At 39.0% G+C, this 13539-nt stretch overlaps 1 pseudogene; it reads left to right on the plus strand.

Moving 5' to 3' along the window:
* Positions 1-998: 998 nt before the first annotated feature.
* LOC102497062 (cytoskeleton-associated protein 2-like pseudogene) lies at positions 999-11349 on the plus strand (annotated as a pseudogene).
* The last annotated feature ends 2190 nt before the right edge of the window (positions 11350-13539 follow it).

A 13539-nucleotide genomic window follows, 5' to 3' on the forward strand; every position in this document is an offset into this window, starting at 1 on the left:
AGAAAGAAAGAAAGAAAGAGGGGGGAGGGAGGAAGGGAGGAAAAAAGAAAGAGAGAAAAAGAAGGAAAGAGAGAAAAAGAAAGAAGGAAAGAAAGAAAAAAGAAGGAAGGAAGGAAGAAATCACTATAATACTAGAGCATGTAATTTTGGTCACAATTATAGCATTTATTGAAGTTGCATTTTGCCACTATCACTACATTTTTCTTAATTTTCACATATGAAGTCACTGGTTTGTTGACTCAATTATTCAATTTTTATTGTTAAAAATGTCATTATCCTAAATACTATTTAAAAAAAAAAAAGATGAGTCAGACGTAGATATGCTACCTGTCATTCTTTCTGTTTAACAAGAAGGTTGGACGTGTACATAGATAGCTTCAATATGGTGCTGAGCATGTAAAGTAATATAAAAAGGTCACATTCAGAGTTACAAGGGCTTAAGAGCCAGTAGACACTGCAGTAAAACACAATGTTCCACAAGGCAATCTTGCATGGGAAGGTTCCCAGTTCAAGTCCAGAGACAGCTCTGAGTGACCATGGCCCAGGACTAGCTGAAGGCTGGGAGTGAATTGTGGCATGGGACTGTGTTAGGGATGCTCTCTTTTCTTTCTCATTCATGGAAGAAATAAATAAATACACTCTAAATGTAATTATTAAGGGCTCATAAATAGGAAAACAGAGTATCAGAAGATGGTGAGGAAAAGCACAGTGTATTACATGGCCAGAAGTTTGGGTTTAACTTTGCATGATAAAAGGAACAAGTGAAGTTTTTCAGCAAGAAAATGAAATGGTCAGGTCTAGCCTTAAGGAAAATTAATCTGACAGTAATGGTTATGTTGAATCAGACTGAGAGTGACTGGACTGGGGGAGAGCATTATCCTGTGTGAAATTTAATGAGAACCTGAATTAGAGAAGTGTCAGTGGGACTAAAGAGGAAGAAGCAGATCCAAGAAACGTTTTAAAGGTGGATTTAGCTATACCCAGACACTGATCCGATGATGCGGCACCAGGCACAGGGCAGAACTGCTGGCCTCAAGGGGTAGGAACTCGACTCAAATTTTGGGAACTGAATGACTGAAAAGTTTGTGATGGGGGTGGTGGGAGTCAGAAATCTAAGAAAAGAAGCCTAGTCTGGAAATGCTGGGCATTTCATATAGGACACATATGAAAGTTGTTAAGAGTTTCATTCCAATTTTAAGAGATGTATGTGCATTTCCATCCAAAATACAAGTGGGAATTTAAAATCTGCATAGAGAGATGAGAAACCATGATATAATGAACTTCCAAGGAAGATGTATAGAAAGACAAAGTGGACTAAAGTCACACTTCCTGTGAGGGTGCTTTTACAGGGAAAATTATATTAAGGTATGTAAGCCCACGGCTGAACTCCCTAATGGCAAAGACAAAGCCCAGATATGCTCTCCAACTGATCATGAGAGATACCCCACTTCCAGGGGAACTGTCTCCAGCTTCCCCGTGTCAATAACTTCCAGTCGGGGCATACCTGGAGTCTTCCCTTTCATTTGTCAACATAAAGCCTTCCTGTGCCTCTGCCTGCCTTCAAATCTCTGCTATACAAGAGGGCTGACATCCTTGCTTGGCAAACTCTGAACAAATGGCTTCTTTGTGTTGGAACCCTCAATTATTCTGGTTGGTACCCCGGTGTTGCTGTTGGTTCTCATCTGTTTGGCATCCTCGGTGGCAGCAGGCTAGCCCTTTCTATCCCCTTTTACATTTTGTGTGTGTGTTGGACTATCTAAAAGTGTTATTTCTGACAATAAGAAAAATCACAGGGTAGAATACAGGCATACTCCCTCCCTGTAATCTTGTTTGAGATAACTCCAGAGTCTGGTGAATTTTTAGTTCTCACTAGATTGGCATCCATGCCACTATCCCTATGGATCATCAATAAAATTAGATGAAGTTCTCATTTCACCTTAGTTTTTGTCCTAAGAATGTGACTTGATTTGGGAAAGTATTCTTTTTGGTTTTCCACCTATTGAAAAGCATAGATTATGAGATTTGCATTTAGAGGCAGGCAACCATCAAATTTTGAGTCAAACATACAAAGTGCATGAATATTCCTTTTGATTAACCATTTTTAGCTCCTATGGGATCATGTGAATCTAAATCCTCTTCTCCAGGAAAAAAAAAAAATGCTGCTTCTTATATGTACTCTTATTACAATCCTAATTGCATCTATTTCAGAACACATTAAAGGGATTTACAACACAACCAAAACAAGATACAAAATAAAATTATAGTCCTGCCAATGAAACAGTAAGATGGGCCATGTTTCCCAAGGGATCTTCTGATGACAAGGATGCCTGTAGCATTGTACCAGAAGGGACACTGGAATGTGAGTTGTTTCATCTTACAGTAGAAATGTAGGACAAAGAAAAATCCCTCCATTCAGATCAATCGGGGTGCTCTGAGGAAAGAAATAATTGCCCAATATCCTCTCTTACACTTAAATAATCAAGGTGAATCAACTCTTAATACACATGGTTAACCCCATCAATTGCTGGAGGATATGAGTGCTATTCTTTCTACACTAAGCCCTGCCTCTTCCTCAGAAACATACAGCATAGGTGAAAGGTCCTTCAGATAACCCACAGACTTCTATTGCCCAGTCCTGGGACTTTGACCGAAAAACATCTTTCCATGCTCCAGATAACACCCCAGCACATTTGATAAAGAGAGAGATTTACTTTGCCAGTGAAACTGTAATATTCAATGCGTCCCAGAAGTTTCAGGTATTTCCTAAGGTTCCAGAGGACTCCTCTTTTCATCATCAAATTGTGAATTAGACTTGGATACACCTCCACCCCCTCTATTATATTTGATGCATACCTCAGATAAATATCTTGACACTGTTCTGAAACCCTATGAGCTAAGTTACTCTCCTGTTTAGGAAAATAATTGAATAGATCATATTAAACTGTTACTTTACAAAATGCTACCCAGTTTTCTCCAATATCTTTTGAAGCAGTGGACAGACTCAATCTTATGGATAAAAACCTTAAGTCCAAGGGCCTTCTACTTTGAACTAGCCCTTATAATAATCACATTCTAACAAAACAAACAACTACTACAACAACCACCACAAAACACACACACACACACACACACACACACACACACACATACACACAAACACCAACAAAACAAATGGCCAAGGAAATCTATTTTTTCAAGAGCTTAGGGCTGGGGCCAGCAGGTGGCATGGTGGTTAAGGTGCTGGACTCTCACATGGTGGACCATGGTTTGAGTCCCAGATCTGTCATCTTGCTTTCTCACTTTCCTTCTTTCTCTCTCTTTCTCTCGGGTGAGCACATGTGCCCTATAGCAATTTTTTTTTTTAGCAAATTTTAAAGGTAATAATAATAATAAAATTAATCAATTAAAAAAAAAGACCTTAGAGTTATCAGCAAAATTGTTACCCCTCACTTCTCATTTCCCAGGAGTACCTAACCAGAACACCATCCTGTCGTCAGTTCCTCCTAATGCCACTTCATTATAGTGGATTTGTGCTTTTTCAGTGAACCCTGGACCAAGACACTCAGATCTTCTTGCCTTTGTTGTAATCAAGATTTTGAAAAAGTTGATGAAAAATGGGCACATTATGAAAAAATTATGCATAGATTTTAATTTTTTTAGCACCAAAATAAATTCAGATTTAAAATTCTCTTCCCCATGGACTTTTTGAAGTGCCCCATATACCTGGATCCTTATGTTCCAAAGGCTCACTAAAGCCTCCCCCAAGTCCCAATTTTTCCCAGAGCCTCAATCAAGACTTTAAAGATCTAAGTTTCTTCTCGATTCAATTATGACACAATATGTAAATGACTTCCTATTGGTTGAGAGGAAAAAAGGAAACTTACAAAAAGGAATTCATTTACTTGCTATCAGCCTTAGCAAAGGACTTAAAGTTCCAAAAGATAAATCATAATTTTACCAAAGCCCAGTTCATTATAGGCCATGATCTATCTAGGAGAAAAAAACAATCCCTTCAGGTAAAGACTGCCACATTTATTCTACATCTCATGCAAAACAGCACTGAGAGGTTTTCTAGGTTTAGCTGGATTTGGCAAACAATAGATGCCATTTTTTTCTGAGATAGCAACTTCTCTTTGTGAATTCATTAAGTCTAAGTAAGAGGCTCTCTCTTTTAGGTTCTAAAACATGAATAAGTCTTCTATAACTTAAAGAAATCTCTTCAAAAGCTTCCTTAACTATTGTACAAAAAGCTTTTTCGTCTATTTGTGTATGAGTGGTTTAGACCAGTCCTTTAGCCTTTTATGGTTCAGGGGAAACATCAAAAACACATCACTTACTACAAGGGCCCTTTAAAGATTTCTTAAGATTCAGAAGAAAAATGAAGGAGAAGGAGCCAAATCATGTCTGTAAGGTGGATGCCTAATTATTTCTTATTGAAGCTCACAAAATTCCCTTGTTTGATGAGAGAAATGAACAGAACTAGTGTCATGGCGGAGAACTCTCTGGTAAACTTTTCCTGGGCATTCTTCTACAAACATTTCAGCTTTCTCAAAACATTCTCATAATAAGCATATATTATTCTCACAGCATTTTGAGCATCCAAAAATGCTGTGGTCATGACCTTTGCGCTTGACCAGTGGCTTTGGCTTGCAATGAACTACGTCTGTCTTTTGGTAAGCCATTGCTTTAACTTGTTCTGTCATCAGGATCATACTGATAAATCCATGTATTTTCTCCTGTCATCATTCTTTAAAAAAATTATAATTATGATCTATTCTGCTTTTGTCTTCAGCTCATCTGGGTGCAACAGTTTAGGTGCCCGTTGAGCAGAAAGGCTTTTCAACTGTAACTTTTCAGCAAAAAATGTGTAGGCTGAGCCAATTGAGATGTAAGTGATATTGGCTATTGTTTCTGCTATTAATCATTGATCCTCTTCAATTAGGGTATAAAAAAGGTTGTTTTCTTGCAAGTTGCAAATGGTCTGCACCATGGACATTATTTTAAATCATTTTGTCGCTTCTTAAAACAAGTTATTCATTTGTAAACGGCTGATTTCTTTAGGGTATTGTCCCATAAACTGTTCAGAAAGCATCTGTAGTTTCACTGTTTTTTCATCCAAGTTTCACCATCAATTGGATTTTTTTTCATGTATTTTAGTTTTAGCAGAATTCATGTTGCTCTGAGAGAAGCTTTTTTTTTTTCAAACTTAGTCTTGTCCTCAGTGCTTCAGAGTAGATCTTGTCCATACGTGTTGTAACAGGTTTTTATGAACTTATCGTGGTGCAGGTTTTTTTTTTTTTTTTAAATCCATGCATAGTTTTTTCGTAATGTGCATTTTCCACAAACTTTCTGAGGACCCCTCAAATAGCTTCACCTTTGACTTGGTTAGAAACGTTTATTGCCCTTGTCTTAGGCAATCACTACCATCGTTAGTATCTGCTGCGCGAGTTCTAGGCCACATGTTTGATGCCATAGTTCTCAGTCAGACGCAGGGAACCTCAGTGCTGATGTTCTCCTGGTATGAGAATGACAAGGGTCTCAGGGTTATCTTACCTTGATTAGGTAACTTTCAGTACCTCGCTCAGATGTATCAGGACTCCCACTGAGAATACCATAGTAAAATTTATTAATGGATTGATTATACCTCAATGCGGAAACTAGACATTTTCCTGCTGCCACATAAGCTTTTGGAGTCGTGCATAATTTGGAAATGCTTCAGAAACAAAAAGGTTCTCATTGGCTTGAAACCCTAAGCAAACTAAAAGGGACTGTAGTTAAGAAACTTGGATGAACTCCTATCTTCTGGAGAGTTTGCTATTAGGAAGTTCTAGGTACATGTGGAAAGAGGCCATGTGGAAGCTAAAATAAACTCTCTAGCAGATCAATTTGCCGAACAAGTAGTCTTAACTAAAGTGACAATACTGTCTAAACCCTCAAAAGTGGAATCTGTAGGGAACCAGCAGTTAGCATAATGGCTATGTCGCTGGACTCCCATGTAGTCGACTGCAGTTCACATCCCGGACCTGGTGGCTTAAAACTCACGCCGGGCGCGTGTGCGTGCGTGCCCAAGATCCCAAGAGGAGAATGGAGGAGAAGGGATTGCAGCGTGACCATCCCCCCTGGGGGGTGATTTCTCGCTTTCTGTCTCTGTGTCTCTCTCTGTTTGCCTGGCGAGCGCACGCGCCCTATAGTAAAAACCTCTCACAAAAAAAAAAAAAAAAGTTGAATCTGTAGAGGAATTTAAACAAGCCATTATGAAATGGCAGTGGTTTAATCCACTTGTATAAAGGAAGAGTTGGAACTATCTGGCTGTACCCTCCCTCAGGTAATCTCTGACGCTCCCAAGATAGCCTCACAGTGGCACCAAATGATTTCAAATGAATGTTAGAGCGCTTTCTCCATGAAACTATTCATCATGGTACAAATTGTTTACCATCTTAAATCACCATTGGTGAAGAACCTTTAAAAAAACAGCTTAGGTTAATGCCATGGCATGTGTTCCCTATTCATGTAACTGTAAAGGGAGCACATGACCAGGAGCCAAAGCTTCTAGTTCCCTTTGAACACTTTCAGGTGAATTTTGATATAGGATCTATCCCCATGAAATCCAAATATGGTTTAGTTATCATAAATCTGTTTTTAGAATATGTTAAAACTTTATTTATTTTGATAAAAACTCTACAGCGATTACAGTTGTTAAGAAGCTGCTTGATTTTGTTTCCAATCTGGGATATACTTACTTTTATGTCAACTAACCAAGGCATATACTTTATAGGAACAATATGAAATAACTCAGTAAGGCATTATCTCTTACTCAAAAATGACACTATTCCTACCACCTACAATTTTCTAGAAAGGCTGCAAGAAGTAATGATATTGATAAATTAGAATCCACAAAGATTTGAGAAACCATTGGACTCCCATTCTAAAGAGATTCCACCATCCATCCATTCCCAGGGCCTGCTCTTTTAGAGTCACATCGGGTATCCCCATAGGAATTGGTAACAGGATTCATGGATTTCTTCTCCAATACTAGCCTCTTTCCTGCCCCATTCAGACATAACAAATCCCTGCAAACAACTTACATACTGTAGCCAGTCCTGTTGCAAAGAAGTTAGCATCATCCTCCTCTCAATCTTCCTATATAGCATTTTCATAATCTTCGATAAAATTTGATACATTGGCAAAAGCAGAGAACAACTGCTCTTGAACATTGTTGAAGTGATCAATTAATATCTAGAAATCAATTTGACCTAGTGTCTATTCTTAATGAAATTTGAATGTGATTTCATAACTGTCCTTTATCAGTACTGTTAACAACAAATACAGTAGTGAAATTCTAGGGACCCCAACTTAACCCTAGGTTCACATCTCACAACTAAATAAACTCAAAAATCTACACAATTTGAAGGTATTCCAATAAGGGATCCCACTTCAATAATTCTCAGAGAAGTTTTAGAAGCAGCTAATATTCAGAAGTAACTGAACCAGGACGTTTAGAACAAACTCTTGACCTGAGATAGTGAACAGCTTCTGCCAAAGACAAACCAAGGCCCTTTTATAATTACTAATTTTTTATTTATTCATAATCATATGTCTCATTTTCTATAGACCTTCCCTGTGTTCACTTATAAAAAGCCTTTTGGCTCTGGGCCAGCAGACGGTGTGGAGGTTAAGGTGGCTGGATCCCACATGGCCAACTGTGCAGTTCAAGTCCCTGACTAGTCCCTTGAAAAAACACCAGATGCCTATGTGCACATGCCCCAGATCCCAAGAATAGAGTGCAGAAGAGATAGAGGAATGGTCATCTCCCCTGGGGAGCGATTTCTCATTTTCTCTCTCTCTCCAGCAAGCACACATTCCCTATAGCAAAACTAAAATATAAATAAGTAAAGATAAAAAGTATTGTTTTCTCTTTTTTTCTTCTCTTCTAACTATAATTGTCAGGTCAGATATATACATGATAACACCATTCTTAGATTATCCTAACAGTAGCCATTGCCTTCAGTCTTCCACACTGCTGCATAAGCCAGCCATCACCAGACCTCGACAACAAACTCATCTCTGGGCAATTCTGGTTTTATTAAAAGGACAAGAGGAATTATAGCTGGTAGTATTTTCCTTTTTTTCACTTTTTAAAATTTAATCTTCTTTTTTACATTCGATCACATTATTTAGCTTACAAAATGAATATTTCAACAGGTGAACATTTCTCCCTAGTCCAGTTGATAAAACTATAAAATATCTTCAACAGATAATTTGATAATTTCTTTGTCCCATTAATGCTTTGCCTCCCTATTTTTCTTCTAAATGTCCTTCCTCAGACCCTACTCTTTCACACACGCTGTATCTGGTATTTACATCCACAAACTGTGTTTCTAAATCTTTTAGTCAATCAGTTTCGGTCATAGAGTGCGGATACTCGGTGGCTGGTAGTATTTTCATTTGTACTTCTTGGTATAGAGATCGGTTTTTAGATTGATAAATACAAATCAACCTATAACCAGAAAAAGCACCAAGGAGTTCAATTATTTACTAGATACTGGATAATTCTAGACTTGAATTCAACAATCTTCACAGGACAATGAGCTAATTACTTGCCACTTGTAAGAGACTAATAGAGATTCAAATATGTAACCTAGTCAGTTTAGGGCTTTAGTCTGACCTGTGTAATGAATGTTTTCTTTTTACCTGGATTTCCCTATGCCCTTTCCAGATACTACTTCCTTTGGGTCCAGGATACCTCGACCTTTTCCCTAAGGCTTAAAATTTGTCCACTTTAAGATAGTATTTTGAGGGAACCAGCAGTTAGCGTAATGGCTATGTCGCTGGATTCCCATGTAGTCGACCGCGGTTCGTGTCCTGGACCGGGTGGCTTAAAACTCACGCCGGGCGCGTGTGCGTGCGTGCCCAAGATCCCGAGAGGAGAATGGAGGAGAAGGGATTGCAGCGTGACCATCCCCCCTGGGGGGTGATTTCTCGCTTTCTGTCTCTATGTCTCTCTCTGTCTGGCGAGCGCACGTGCCCTACAGTGAAAATCTCTCCAAAAAAAAAAAAAAAAAAGATAGTATTTTGAGTAGTAGTTCAGCCTCAAGTCTAGGCATGACCTTTGAAGAAAAGCTGTTGTTGAGGGGTTCTGGTGAGGCCTGCATCCACCACTGCCACAGAGGAGTGGCAGAGAAAACTCCAGGAGTACCTTGCAGCCAAGAGAAAATTGAAGAACCAAAACACCAAGCCTTATCTACAAGTCAACAATAACTGCCCAAATCTACCACCTCCTAAATCTACTATTAGACCCCAAAAGGATATTACCAACCACATTGTCTTACCTGTCAAAACCACAAGGCCCATCAGCATTAAACTCTAGCCCAGGACAACCAATATCACAGAGTCATAGTAGCCAAATTTGGAACCACCAAAACCTGTCAGCAAAGCACTGACTTCAGCATGTGCTTCTTCGACTCCAAACGTAAGCCTTCCAGCAAGACTCATCAGCTGCATGAAGCTGGATGATCCACTGCAGGAGAACTGTCAAGAAACACTGTGGGGTCACTCACTATGCAAGAATTGAAAACTGTAAAGTAGCAGGTAACAGCTCAAGGAAATGCTAAATGTATAGACTCTGGACAGTACTCGTGTTGAGAACCAATCTTCGGATAGCTTTTTAAAAGAGATAAACAAAGAGAACTTACCCCAAATCTTATCAGAACCTGAAAAGAGGCCAGATCCAGAATCATGTGCCATAACAGCCAAATTCTCATAATCCAATCAAGGATAGTTTGGCTCCTAGACAAGCCATGGGCAAAAGTTCAGTGAGTGGGGCTGTTCTTAAAGACAGAGTTAATAAGCAACTTGTTGGAGAAACACAAATTGGGACTCCACCAGTAAAGTCATAGCAGCTGTCTAAGAAAAAGGTCTTACAAGAACAGGAGAAAAACACCCAAAGACAGTTCCCTCTTACCTTATTCTGACCTTTAGTAGGACCCAAGCACCAAAGAAACCAGTGGTCAAGGACATACAGGATATAATGGTTAGCAGGGGCAAATATGAACGACCAAAAGAAACTAAGTTACAGTCATATCTTGTTCATGTACAGAAAGTAAAACCTTCTAAACCCAGGATACACCCCAATTTGCTTCAGAGTGGACATGATAACAAACATCCAAATATAAAGCAACATCAGAAGCCCACTCAACCTTTAGACCTCCAATATTGTGTGTACTTCAGAGATCAGAAGCCATAAGACAGAGGTCTCATCTGAAAATTGGCAACTTTAATTCAGTCATTCCAAGCACCCCAAGCATTAGAGCAGATGGAATCAATGGTAATAAATACAACAACAACTTTAAGCAAAAAGAGCACAGACATTGGACTCTAAGCTGAAAAAGACTCTTCCTCAGAATCATTTTCTGAATAAGACAGCTCCCAAAATGCAAGCTGGTCACACAACCATAAATAGGAAAGGAATCCTAAATGAGACCCAAACTAATCCAGATATGAAAAAGAAGCCAACAGCAGAACATCGAAGGAAATAACTAGAATGGCAGAACTCTGAGGGGGAAATCTATAAATGGCCTCTTTGGAACTTAAAAAGAAAAATAACAGAGGAAATGAATATTTCACTCCAGAAGAGCATTGAAAAAGAAGAGGAAAAGAAAGCCCAACTTGAACTGTCCAATAACATAAACAACACTCTGAGAGTCTGAGAGGAAGTCTGCAGCTCACTGAAGGGGTGCACCTTCTGATGAAGGTCCGGCACTCCTGAGGTTGAAAAATTTGCTAAAATATGGATCTGCAAAACTAAGTTGCTGGCATGTAAAGACGACTTTGATGTTACTGGGCTATATGAAGAAGCCATTAAAAATGGAGCAACACCAATTCAAGAGTTGTGAGAAGTTTTTCCTTAATATTTTGCAAGACATAAACAGAAAGGGGGAAGAAATTACTTCTGACCGTTTAGTTGCTGAAACTAATATAACATCAGTAGAAGAGCTGGTCATAAAGATAGAATTTGAAAAGTCTTGTCTTTCTCCAAAAGAGAGGGAACAGGTTGTAGCAGTCCCACAGATAACCAAGCCAGAACCATAGAATCACCCTGGTATTAAATTATAGATCACCTCAATCCCAAACTTAAGTGGAATGCCGGAAGTGTGAGACATGAAGCTCATCACTCCTGAGTGGCGATCAGCAAGGATGGAGCAGGCAGTGTCCGACTACCCAGAAATGCTGCAGGAGCACGATTTAGTAGTAGCAGCTCTTGACGAGCTATTAGAAAAAACAGAGTATTTCATATCTTATAAAAATGAGGCTTTGTTTGTAACATTGGGATTTCAAATCCTCGAATTATAATTTCTTGATGCTTCTTAAAAAAAAAAAAAAGAAGCGTTTCAGAGCCTGGGTGAAACAAGAAAGGCCCTTGTGCAGATAACCTCAAAAATTATACATCATGGGGAACCAGCAGTTAGCGTAATGGCTATGTCGTTGGATTCCCACGTAGTCGACCGCGGTTCGTGTCCCGGACCCGGTGGCTTAAAACTCACGCCGGGCACGTGTGCGTGCGTGCCCAAGATCCCGAGAGGAGAATGAAGGAGAAGGGATTGCGGCGTGACCATCCCCCCTGGGGGGTGATTTCTCGCTTTCTGTCTCTATGTCTCTCTCTGTCTGTCTGGCGAGCGCACTCGCCCTACAGTGAAAATCTCTCAAAAAAAAAAATTATACATCATGCAGAGGTATCATGGATGTAGATTACAGTCTCAGGGTTTAGGAAGTCATTCCCTGGACTCACTCTCAAATTTTATATCCTCCTGGAAAGTCTTTGGTTTATGTGTTTAAGATTGTAGTTTGCCATAGTTTTACAGCACGTAAATTTCAAACTATTCAATACATAGCCCGTAAGTATGGTTTAAAAAACTGCATTTTATTAATCTGCCTTAATCCCAGCATAGTTTTTGTTTGTTTGTTTAATTTTTTGAAAACTGCATCCCACAATATGATAGACCTTCCATTCTGCATCCACTGTTACAGAGAAGACAAGTCTGTATGCTGTGAAAGATAGAGCTTTGAAACCATTTTGCCAGGTTTGATGACCTGTTCAAATCCTCTCGTCTACAGAGGAGTTTACACTAGTTATGTGGATCTCTGACTTCATCACAGTATTCTTGTAGATAAGGGGTAATTCTTAACCAAGTCCATTGCCAGGTATCCTGGCAAGCATTCTTCTTATTAAGAAACACTTTAAGTTAAAACATAAAGAAGTGGGAATGGGAAGAAGACACCTGCTTCTTTAGTTCTTTGCGCTGTTAGGGGACAACTGCCCTGGGAAGGCATTATGGTCCCAGAAACTATTCCATAAACTATTTTTTTTCCTCCTGGGAACTGCTCTTGGAAAGTGAAATCAGTCATCGTGTAAACATAACGTATAGAAAAATCTAGTTAACATATTTTGATGATCTTAGTATATGAGCATTATCTAAAGCAAAAACCATTAAATCTTTTTTTCTTTTCTGAAAAAAAGATAATATTCTCAGATTTATCTGGACACAGAAATAGTAATCCAGTAAATAGCCAAGACTAAAGATTCCAAGTCACTCATGAGGTCCAACACGAGTCCATTCTTGGTTAATGAGAAATACTGACTCACTGTTTGTGCAAACAGAGCAATGTTCCCAACAGCAGGAAGATGGTAAGAAACTTATCACTAACTCTAGCAGATGTTATTTATGATAACACTTTTGCTCTAGATGGAATATTGATCAGTTTCAATTTGTTAGCAAAAGCCGTGATGAACATGACATTTTTCTAAATTTTTTCTTGGCCAGTAACAGTGGTGTCTATGCCACAACTAATATTTTTTCATATACTTGGATCAATGAGTTAAGGAAAAGGTACCACAGGCTATACTTCTCCAGACTGATCCTCATGATCTATGATGTTTATTCTTTTGACCTGGGCTGAGAAATTAAGGGTACTGGTTCCAAGAACAATACAGGAAATGTTATTGGATCATCAGAAAAGCCATGACATATCTTTCTATGTTTTTCTATGCAAAAAATGCATTATGGCTTTTCTGATGATCCAATATTTGTTCTTGGTTTGGCATAGGTGTTGTGATACTGGTCTGTTGCATTCTATCCCAGAATCCTAAAATTCTTCTGCACAGATGCTCTGACCAGATGATCACCATGAAATAACCATGAGGTCAAGAAGATCTCATAATACTGTTGACAAAAGAGACAAAAGGAAAATCCCTAAGCAATAAGAATCTAGACTTTTAGCTTTCCCTGAATTGGTCAACTTAAGTTCTTAAGTGAGAACGTAACCAAAAGGGGAGATTGGCATTTGAATACACAGACAATGACCAGATGACCTACGATAGTGTCGACTCACAACCTCTGCAGATACCAGCACACCCTCTGCAGATACCAGCCCAGGAATCCAAACCCCAACTACTTGAGCAAATAGTGCAGATGAATTAGGACTTGCTCAGTAATAGCCAGCTTTCCTCATTTTTGCTTCTGCTTCTATCACAGGAAAGTTAAC

This window comes from Tupaia chinensis, unplaced genomic scaffold, assembly GCF_000334495.1.
Source record: "Tupaia chinensis unplaced genomic scaffold, TupChi_1.0 Scaffold000096_1, whole genome shotgun sequence".
NCBI lineage: Eukaryota > Metazoa > Chordata > Mammalia > Scandentia > Tupaiidae > Tupaia > Tupaia belangeri.